Source organism: Suricata suricatta, chromosome 4 (genome assembly GCF_006229205.1).
Source record: "Suricata suricatta isolate VVHF042 chromosome 4, meerkat_22Aug2017_6uvM2_HiC, whole genome shotgun sequence".
In the NCBI taxonomy this organism is placed as follows: Eukaryota; Metazoa; Chordata; class Mammalia; order Carnivora; family Herpestidae; genus Suricata; species Suricata suricatta.
In genome coordinates, this window is record NC_043703.1 from 100,711,616 (window position 1) to 100,723,700 (window position 12,085).

The 12,085-nt window shown below is 38.2% G+C and overlaps 1 pseudogene; it reads left to right on the top strand.

Moving 5' to 3' along the window:
• The first annotated feature begins 864 nt into the window (after positions 1-864).
• LOC115289821 lies at positions 865-10,457 on the top strand (annotated as a pseudogene).
• Positions 10,458-12,085: the final 1,628 nt, after the last annotated feature.

The window sequence follows — 12,085 nt, forward strand, 5'->3', positions numbered from 1 at the left end:
TATCTGAGCCAGTCAGCCAGAAACAAGTCCAGGCAATTCTTAAAAGACCTTTAAAGAAGATTCCAGAACCACCTCTGGTACTGGCACCCCTTGTAAAGTTGATAACCCTTAACTATCAGAAATGTTCTCCTGAAATAAATTTAAATTCCTTATACCTGTATTAATTTCTTTTTGTTATATTAGGCAGAGGTAGAAAACATATATAAGCTTCTTTGTTTAGTGAACCTTTATGATTCATCTCCAATCTTTTCTTCAAGGCAAATGAGCCCATATCCACTATTTTTCCACCAAAGTTCCTGCTTTCAATCCTATTATCATCTTTATGGTTTTCTGTGAAGGCCACAAAAAACCCTCTTTCAAACTTTCATTTGAATGTTGGTCAGTTTAAGGGCAATGCCAATTTCTCACCTCTTAGAGTTAACTTGATCATCCTCTGTAAAACCTGGCACTCAGTACTTAACGAGTCACCATCCGTAAGAAAGATAGGGCACTTTTCCTAGACTTCAACTCTTTAAAGCAGACATTCTCACAGCCTGGAGATCCTCACAGAGCTTCTCACTGAAGAAATAGGAAGACATCAAGAGACAAGAAGAAAAAGGTTAAACCTGAGGCTCCACAGTCCCTGGGAACAGAGAAGCCGCTGTGCCCCAGAGAACAGGAGAGAAGGGGCAATCAGCAAGAACTAGCCAGAAGCAGGCAGCTCCTGTTTGATGGTAATGTGCTTCTGCCTATGAGAGAAATCTAAGCACATTAGTTACTTCCTTCTTGCCAAAAATCCTTTGAGATATTTAGATTTCTGAGCTATGAATTTAAAGTGAAATAATCCCTTTTTTATTTGTTTCCCTGTGCTCACCTCAGGATGCTTTCCAGACCTGCATGGTAAATAACAATTTATAAAGGAGTACTACCTTCACTTCCTTTGCTGTATCTTTGATCTTCTTTGTCGGAAGACAACCCAATAATTATTATGTTTTAACTATGGATTGGTAGAGCTATTATACTCATTAGGAAAACTCACACCAATGATTTTCAACCATTTGGCAAGACCTGTAGACATTTCTGCTAGTCCTGACTGGTGGCAGGGGAGCAGGGAACTCTATCGACATCTAGCGGATAGAGGCCAGAATGCCGCTAACCGTCCTGGAGAGCCTCATACAACAAAGAATTACTTGGCCCAAAATGGTGATAGGGCTGAGGCTGGGAAAAACCCCGATGTAGAAATAATTCCATGTCCTCCTCAAAGTACTTACCTCTTCGGGAAGCTTCAGGCATCGTTTCTCCGCTGCTGGCCTGGAGAAATTACAAGCTGCCTGACAGCAAGCTCACAGTCTTTCCCTTTTAGTGTCCTCCCCTCCCCGCTTGATGAAGGCAGAGCTGAGGAACAAAGACAAGTAAAACCCCAAATGTGAAAACAGGCTTGATCTTGGCTCATGGACTCCCTTCAAAAGCTATGTGTTATGTGGGCATGTGTGAACAAGCAGGCCAAATCAGAAAGTAATAAGGAATTCTTATCAAAAACCAGAAGATACATAGGAATAAACCTATGGTAAAAGGTAAAAGATCTGTACTCTGAAAACCATGAAACACTGATGAAAGAAATTGAAAATGATACAAAGAAATGGAAACACAGGGGCATCTGGGTGGCTCAGTTAAGTGTCCGACTTCGGCTCAGGTCATGATCTCACGGTTAGTGAGTTTGAGCCCCGCATCAGGCACTGTGCTGACAGCTCAGAGCCTGGAACCTCCGTTGGATTCTGTGTCTCCCTCTTTCCCTGCCCCTCCCCACCTAGCACTCTGTCTCTCACTTTCTCTTAAAAATTAATGTTAAAAATTAAAAAAAAAAAGAAATAGGAAAACTTTGCATGCTCATGGATCAGAAGAACAAATATTATTAAAATGTCTATATTCCCAAAGCAATCTACACATTTAATCCAATCCCTATCAAAATACCAACAGCATTTTTCATACAACTAGAATAATCCTAGAATTTGCATGGAACCATAAAAGACCCCGAATAGCCAAAGTAACCTTGAGAAAGAAAAGCAAAACTGGAGTCATCATAATTCCAGACTCCAAGTTATATTATAAAGCTGTAGTGATCAAAACAGCATAGTACTAGCACAAAAATTGATACATAGATTAATAGAATGGGATAGAAAACCCAGAAATGAGCCCACAATTATATGGTCAACGAATCTTTGATAAATCAGGAAAGAATATCAAAGGGGTGAAAAACAGTCTCTTCAATAAATGGTGTTGGGAAAACTGGACCATGTTCTTATACCATACACAAAAGCAAATTCAAAATGGGTTAAAGACCTAAATGTGAGACAGGAAACCATCAAAATCCTATGGGAGAACACAGGCAGTGACCTTTTTGACATCAGCCATAGCAACATCTTCCTAGGTATGTCTCCTGAGGCAAGGAGAACAGAAGCAAAAATAAGCTATTGGGACTTCAACAAAATAAAAATTTCTGCACAGCATAGGAAACAATCACAAAACTAAAAGGCTGCCTACAGAAATATATTTGCAAATGACATATCTGATATAGGGTTAGTATTCAAAATATATAAAGAACTTATAAAACATAACACCCCCCAAAAAACAAATAATCCTGTTAAAAAATGGGCAGAAGACATGAATAGACATTTTTCCAAAGAAGACATACAGATGGCCAACAGACACATGGAAAGATACTCAAAATTGCTCATAATCTGGGAAATACAAATCAAATGCAATGAGATGTCACCTCACTCACACCTGTCAGAATGGCTAAAATCAAAAACACAAGAAACAACAAGTGTTGGCAAAACTGTGGAGAAGGAATCTTCTTATGCCATTGGTGGGAATACAAACTGAAGCAGCCACTCTGGAAAAGTGTGGACATTCCTCAAAAAGTTGAAAAGAAAAAGAAATACCCTATGATCCAGCAATTGTAATATTAGGTATACAAAGGATACAAAATTACTGATTTGAAGGGATATGTGGTGGACCACAATGTTTATAGCAGCATTATCAGCAATAGCCAAATAATGGAAAAAGCCCAAATGTCCATCAACTGATGAATGGATAAAGAAGACGTGGTGTGTGTGTGTGTGTGTGTGTGTGTGTGTGTGTGTGAGTGTAGGACTATATATTCCTATATATTCCTAATATAATTCAGCCATCCAAATAAATGAAATCTTTCCATTTGCAACAATGCAGATGGAGCTAAAGTGTATCATGCTAAGTGAAATAAGTCAGAGAAAGACAAATACCATATGATTTCACTCATATGTAGAATTTAAGAAACAAAACAAATGAATATGGTTGGGGAGAAGAGAGAGGAAAACCAAGAACCAAACTCTTGACTATAGAGAACAAACTGATGGTGACCAGAGGGGAATTGGATGGTGGGATGGGCTAACTAGGTGATGGGCATTAAGGAGGACACTTGTGATGAGAACCAGGTGTTGTATAGACCTATTACATTCTACATCTGAAACTAATCTAACACTATATGTTAACTAACTGGAATTTAAATGAAAACTTAGTTAGAAAAATAACAAGGATTTCCCAGAAATATTTCCTAGGTCAGGTCTTATTCTGAGGCACAAAGAAATGCCTCTTGCTTCCAACTGTGTAATAATCTCATCTACTCACTTTGAATCAAGGATTCAACACTATGTAAGCAGAATAACCAAGCATTCTCTTCAATTGGTTCTGAAACCATCCCAATGATTTTGAGAAAACAGATTTCCACAATATGGCTGTAAATTTATCAGCCTGGGCTGTTTTTGTGTATACATTTCTTACTTTTCTGAAGAAGAGATTGAACATGTCAAAAACTTCTGAAGGTAAAATTATGATATAGGCAACAACTTTGAAGCCAGAGTATCCTCCAAACTAGAGTAGAACAAAGAGAAAAGTCAGCCAAGTCATGAGGGCCCAGTCAAACATATAACAGTGTGGGATCACTGCACAATGGCCAGGATCCTACTACAATATGGCCTTTGAAATGTCTTGAAAAGAAATCCTATGTCTAGAAAACAAAGCCCTCATTTCCAGGCACCAACTCACCCTACTCATTCCACCCTTATCCCTGCTTCAACTGAATGAAAAAAACTCAAAAACAGAAAAAACGCTAGAATTTTATAAATTTTAATACAGAGTAACTTTTTTTTTCCCCCTTAAAGGGCCATCTTCTAGGTGTGTTTGGGTGGCTTACTCGGTTAAGCGTCCTACTTTGGCTTGGGTCATTAATCTTGCAGTTCATGGTTTCGAACACTGCATCAAGCTCTGTGCTCACAGCTCAGAGCCTGGAGCCTGCTTCAGATCTGTCTCCTTCTCTCTTTGCCCTCCCCAGCTCACACTCTGTCTCTCTTTCTCTGTCTCTCTGTCTCTCTCTCTCTCTTTCAACAATTAGTAAACATTAAAATAAATAAACCTAAAAATTTTTTTTAATAAAGGGCCATTTTCTTAAGAATGCAAATCTCTCCCCAAGCAAGAATGGTTTTCAAAAAGGATTCTGGGAAAAGTAAAAAGCACCAGGAATCTATCTTTCCACCTAGTCAACAATTACTCTGGCAGAACCTGTCTGGCAGTCTAATTATTTTGGGACTCTAGAGTCTACTGAAGGCTTATCACTTCCAGGGGAAGGGTTGAACAGCAAACTGGTTAATTTGAGTCCATTTCTGCTACGGTACACAGTAGCAGGTACCCCTCTCCCATGCCCTGCCCCAAAGCAGGCAGCTGTGGGCCTGTTCCTGGAGTGTGCATAGATTACAGGATCCAGTGGTTAAAAAAGAACCCTACCTTCCAAATATGGGTATCTGTGTTCTGATTACTGATTGCTGCTTATGATCTCAGAGATGCCAACAAAGAGGAAGTTGGCCATTGTTGTTGCACTTCCCTCCACTCTTGCAAGCTTCTCCCCTTTCCAGCTGAAGTAGCTTCCAGAGGATTTTAAGGGTCAGTATTCTCTTTTTTTCCTCCCTCCATTTTTCTCATTTTCCCTTTTTGGGAACAAGATGTGAAACAGTAGGATGTTCAAAAGCAACTATATACAGGGAAAATTAGAAAGTCATCATGCACACCCAGGGGAAGGTGCAGGCTTAGAAAAGATTTGAGATCTTAAGTTTACACCTCAGGCATGTTATTGGCACAGAGACAGCCTACAACAATCAAAAACCGCAAAACAATAAACAAAAACAAAAACTAGGAAAACTTAGGGAAGGGAGAGAATCTGATATCCAGAGTTACCCCATTAATAGATTCAAATACCCAGTTTTCAAGAAAAAAAAATCACAAAGCATATAAAGAAAAAGCAAAGTATGGTCCATTTATTTATTTTTTTTTTTTGAGAGACAGAAAGATACAGTGTGAGCAGGGGAGGGTCAGAGAGAGAGGGACACACAGAATCAGAAGCAGGCTCCAGGCTCTGAACTAGCTGTCAGCACAGAGCCTGAGGCGGGGCTTGAACCCACCAACTGTGTGATCATGACCTGAACCAAAGCCGGGCTCTTAGCCAACTGAGCCACCCAAGTGCCCCAGTATAGGGGGAAGGAAGGAAGAAACAAATCAACAGATACGGAAAAAGAACTGATAGTAGATCTATTAGACAAGGACTTCAATACCACTGTCTTAAAGATATTCAAAGAAAATGATGCCTGAACAAAATGGAAATATCAACGAAGAGATAGAAAAACTAAAAAGAGGAGTACCTGGCTAAACATCCAACTCTTGATTTTAGCTCAGGTCATGATCATGGTTGTGTGATCTCGCCCCATGTCAGGCTCTTGCTGGGCGTGGAACCTGCTTAAGATCCTCCCTCTCTCTCTGCCCCTCTCCCCGACTCCTGCTCACTCTTCCTCTCTAACAAAAACAAAAAAAGGAAAGAAGGAAGACCAAAAAGAAATTCTGGAACTGAGAAGTACAATAACTAGAATGAAAAATTCACTAGAGGGATTCAGATTTCAACAGACTTCAGCAGAAGAAAGAATCAACAAACTTGAAGATGGGACAATAGAAATTGTTAAGTCTGAGGAACAGAAGGAAAAAAATGTAAAGAAAAGTGACCAGAATGTAAGGGATTGGTAGAATACCATGAAGTGGACCAACATATGCATCATGTGAGTTCCAAAAGAAGAAGAGATAGAGAAAGAAGCCAAGAGAATATGTGAAGAAATAATGGCTGAAAACTTCCCAAATTTGATGAAAGACAATAAACATCTAAGAAGATCAACAAACTCCAAGTAAGATAAACTCAAAGAGATCTACACTGAAACATATTATAATTAAATTTCAAAAAAACAAAAACAAAGAATCTTGAAAGTCACAAGAGAAAAAAGACTTATCATATACAAGGGGTCTTCAGTAAGATTATCAGCAAATTTTTCATCAGAAAGTTCAGAGGACAAAAGGCAGTGCTATTCAGAGTGCTAAAAGGAAAAAAACTGTCAACCAAGATTCTTATATCCAACAAAATTATCCTTCAAGAATGAGGGAGAAATTAAGACTTTCCCAGATAGGGGTGCCTGGTGGCTCAATTTAATGTCCAACTTTGGCTCAGGTCTGGTCTCACGGTTCATGAGTTTACGTCTCAAGTTGATTTCCATGCTGTCAACCCAGAGCCCACTTTGGATCCTCTGTCCCCCTCTCTTTGTCACCCCCCCCCCGCACACTCTCTATCAAAATAAAAATAAACATTAAAAAAAAGTTTCCCAGTTAAACAAAAGCTGAGGGAGTTCATTACCACTAGCCCTACTCTGAAAGAAATGCTCGAGGGACTACTGCAAGATAAAATAAAAGAACACTAGTCAGTAACTTAAGGCTTATGACAAAATAAAGATCTCAACAAAGGTAAATACACAGATAATTGTAAGAGCTATTTTTACTGTAACAATGGTTTGTAACTTTACCTTTTGTTATCCGCATGACAAGAGAATAATACATTTTCTAAGAATGACTAGTCTAAAAGCTACTATTATTGTAATTTTGGTTATAACTCTAGTTTTGTTTTCTACCTAATTTAAGAAACTAATGTATTTACAAAAATTAGATTATGGTTTTGGGCGCACAATTTTCAAAGATGTAATTTTGTGACATCAACTATATGGGAAGAGGACAGAGCTGTTACAGGAGCAAAATTTATTTAGTGAAATACAAATAACAAAATTTATCACCTTAACCATCTTTAAATTGGTGTTAAATACATTCATACTCTGCTACCATTACCACCATCCATCCCCATAACTCTTTCATCCTATAAAACTGAAACTCTATATCTGTTAAACAATAACTCCCCATTCTCCCCTCCCCTTGACCCCCGGAAACTACCATCATACTTTCTTTTTTTTATTATTTTTGACTACTCTAAGTACCTCCCATAAATGGAATCATACAGTATTTGTCTTCTTGTGATTGTAATGTTATTCAGGAACTGATCAATTTAAGTCCTCACCCCAGAGAAGCTGGGCAAATATAAAATAGCATACCAACTTTACAAGCAGATTGTTGGCTCTCTGGACTGGTCAAGGTTTGCAATTCAAAACCCATGATTGTTAACCTATAAATGCCCAGATCTTTAAGCAACGTGGCAGAGATCTTTGATAATTCAGTCCCATTGGTGGGAGCTGCTTCCAAAATGCACATTCTCAGGTTGATTCTGTGCTTTCAAACTGTGTGAGCATGTGTGTGGTGAGAAAATGGATGAGGACTTGGGGTTTTTTTGTTGTTTTTATGTTTTTATTTATGTTTGAGAGAGAGAGAGAGAGAGAGAGAGAGAGAGAGAAAGAAAGAGTATGAGCAGGGGAATAGGGGCAGAGAGAGATGGAGTCACAGAATCAGAAGTAGGCTCCAGGCTCCCAGCTGTCAGCACAGAGCCCGATGTGGGACTCAAACTCATGAATCACGAGATCATGACCTGAGCTGAAGTCAGACGCTCAAACGACTGAGGCACCCAGGCGCCCTGAGGGCTTGTTATTAGACATGTTGATCTGTGTATAACCAAAGAGTTTAAGGCTGATACACACTTAATGTTAAGCACAAATTCGACTAATGTTGGCTCTGTATGATCTGATGCCAGAAAACAAAATAACAGAATATAATTCCTTAGATGAAAAAGGTAGATCCTCCTCAGTGGCCTTAACACATCAATACATGTGGGAGCTTGATGGTAGAATATGAACTCAGTGGAGGACTAAAAACATTTAGTGGTAATTATTCCCACAGGCAGTTTGAAAATACAACATAATGGCAGCCTCACAGCCATAATGGAATTTATACTAAAGAGCCAACTAAATAGAAACTGGGATCAATTTAGGAAAATCTTCAAAATGTGTCTTAATAGCCTCATTTTAAAGGGCTTTTTTTTTTTTTTAAACTATTCTATGGCAATACCATTGAGGAAGTATACTGACAGATTAATTATTTAGCATGGGAGAAAAGGGCATCAAAATTACTTACGGAGTATGTGTCTTTTCCTTCTTTGATATAAAAATTACATACATCTGTGCTACTTTCCAAGTCCCTTCACATTAGAAATTAAAATGGCCTCCATTCTACATCAGCAAAACATATAATAGCTCTAACTTTTAGGTGAAAGAATCCTACCTTCTATAACCAGGGCATCAGTAAATTAGGCATTCTGCAGCAGCTTTTCCTGAATAAGAAAACATGGTAGCTCTTTACTTCCTTATCTACTCAAAAAGCTTCATTTAAAATTAATGGAAACAAAAAATTCAATCTGGTCTCCTGAGTTTAGGAAAGAGGTTTCAAATTTGGGGCCTAAGGTTAAGTGTGGTCTGTGGATGTGTTTTGTTTGGCCTATGCAGTTCCCCGAAAATCAGGACTTGTTCACATCAAATCTACCTTGCCACCTTCTGATAGGGTAATTCTGAGTCCATAATCCTGCATGACAAAAATTAGCTGGAATTTACTATAATCCCTTTCAAAACATCTCCAGATTCTCCTATGCCTGATTATGAAATGCCTTACTAATTTATATAGTAGTACATGGCTTCTATAGATACTTGAATGACCTTCAGTTTGAAATCTAAAACATCAAGGAGAGATTGACACAGATTCCAAGACATGTAGGGTACCTGTAAATAATTGACAATAAGAAAACATGAGGAAATTGCTACATAAATAATAATACCTTTATTAGTTTTCTAATTTTTTTTAAGAACACAACAAATTATAACTATTAGCAAATTCATAACTTTTTATGTTCAGTAGTACTACACTAGTTCAACTCTGGTAAAATGCTGTTTTTTCCACCTTAAACTAATATTACACTATATTTTAACCAACTGGAATTTTTTAAAAATGCTGTCTTTTTCCAAGAAGGAATGGAAGAAATATCCATGAAATAAAGTTAAAAAGAAAATAACCAATGAGGCCTGTACTTTGATTTTTAACTTACCTTATGCTTTAGCAGTCTAATAGAATTGAAGGCAACTAAAAGGTAACATTAAAAAAGTGATTGGATATAATAGTTATTTAACAAATCCAGGACTTAGAAAAACTTAAGGATTAAATTATCATTAAATCATTATCATTAAATCATTATATTTTTGTTTCAGAAAATCTCTAAGCCTTTCCAAATAAATGAAAATAATGGAAATTCACTTTGATAGATGCTTAACTACAATAGTTAAACAGAAATGTAAATACATGTTAGTACAATGAAATCTTTCTGACTCTAGAAGAAACATTTTTCTCTCTTGTATGGCAGAAAGAACACCTAATTTGAAGTCATAAATTAGTTTATCATGACCCTTGCCATGTCATCTTCAGCATATGGCTTTGCCTTCTGGTCCCTTTCCTTTGCCTATACAAATGGGGATCATATCTCTATTTCACAAAATTGTTGTAAGGATTTTAATGAGAATATATATCAAAATGGCTATCACAGTGTCTGGCACACAGAGAGCACTTACAACATTAGTGTTCATCTCTTTTTCCACAGGTCTACAGGCCACCACTGGGGCCGCCATCATGCCTCTAGTGATCCCTGAGAAGTTCCAGCACATTTTGCAAGTGCCTGACACCAATATCAATGGGTGGTGGAAAGTAACCTCTACCATCGCTGTAATTAAGGATGTGGGGGCAAAGACATGCTCATGTGGTGATGCGGAAAGCAGACCATGATCTCACCAGGACAGGAGAGCTCACTGAGGATGAAGTGGAATGTGTAATCACCATTATGCAGAATCCATACCAGTACAGGTTCCCAGACTGGTTTTTGAAGAGACAAAAGGACATGAAGGATAGAAAATATAGCCAATGACCTAGCCAACAAACTTGTGAAGATCTGGAGCAACTGAAGAAGACTCAGGCTCACAGAGGGCTGCACCACTTCTGGGGACTTCGTGTCCAAGGCCCGCACACCAAGACCGCAGGCCACTGTGGCCGTGCCATGGGTGTGTCCAAGAAGAAATAAATTTTGTAGGCTTTGTCTGTTAATCGTCTATACATCTAAAAAAATTTTCTGTTCTTTTCATACATGGCAGGCAAATACATTCCCCATAAAAAAATGAAAAAGCCATGCAGGATGAATAGGCAAAGCACTGAGGATTTTTAGGGTGGTGAAACTATTCTGATACTTGTCATAAATTTGTCCAAACCCATAGAAAGTGCACCAGGAGTGTACCCTCATGTAAACGATGGACAGAGTAATAATGATGTGTCACTGGCAGTTCATCAAATGTAACAAATGTATCACTCTAGTGGGCAATACTGATAATGCGGGAGGCCGTGCATGTGTGGGGGCAGGGGGCTGTATGGGAAATCTGTATCTTCTGCTCAATAATGCTGTGAACCTAAAACTGTTCAAAATGAGATATATATTTTTTAGAGACAAGGGTTTAAACAAATGACTAATTTTTACTATTTCTAACCAAATGCAGAATTTCTATTATAGCTTTTTCAGTATAGCTGTCACAGGATAATGTTATAAATCAACATTAATGTGGTGCTGATCCTGAAAATTATGGCTACTAGTATGACTTAATAAATACCCAATATACAACCTAGAAGCAAAGCAGGAATCCAACAATGCACACTTATGTTTGTATACAAGACACATACAAGAATGTTCGTGGAAGCACTATGTGTATTCACCCCATACTGGAAACAAAAGTCCATCCCTGCTACAACTGTGGTGTACTTACATATTGGAATAATAAACAGCTTTGAGAATGAATAATTGCAAATACACACAGTGGAAAAAATCTCACAAAAATAATAAAGGGCAAAAGAAAAAAACACACATAAAAAAAGTCATTATGATTTCTTTTATATATAATTCAAAATCAGGTAAAACTTACCCGTGATAGAGAAGTCAGAATAGTGGCTATCTTTGAGATCATAGTGATTGGAAGGGGCTTCTTGAATGACAGGTATTGTTTCTTCACTTTTTTTAAAAATATATTTTAATTTATTTTTGAGAGAGAGAGAGAGACAGTGTGAGCAGGGGAGGGTCAGAGAGAGAGGGAGACACAGAATCTGAAGACAGGCTCCAGGCTCTGAGCTAGCTGTCAGCACAGAGCCCCGACACGGAGCTCGAACCCACGAACTGTGAGATCATGACCTGAGCCAAAGTCGGACGCTCAACCAACTGCGCCACCCAGGCGCCCCTGTTTCTTCACTTTGGAGTTAATTACACAATGTGTCCACTTTGCGAAAAATTATTGAGCTCTAGAGTTATAATTTGTGCATTTTTCAGAATGTATTATAGGGTATATGCATGTTTATATATCAATAAAATTTACCAAAAAAATAATAAAGCACCTGTAAATTCACACATGAACATTAAATATTGGAGATACCAGGCCCAGCCTGGTATTTATTCATGCAACTATTTATTGAAATTTACTTTGTACCCAGTACAGAGTTTGATTTTGGTGATACAGTGATAAAGGTTATAGGTTGAATTGTGTTGTCCCCCAAATCCCCATGTTGTAGCCCTCACCCCCAGTACCTCATAATGTGACCTTACTTGGAGACAGGGTCTTTACTGAGGTAATCAAGTAAAATGAGGTCGTTCAGGTGGGCCCTACTCCAGTATGACCTGTGTCCTTATAAGAGGAGGAAATGT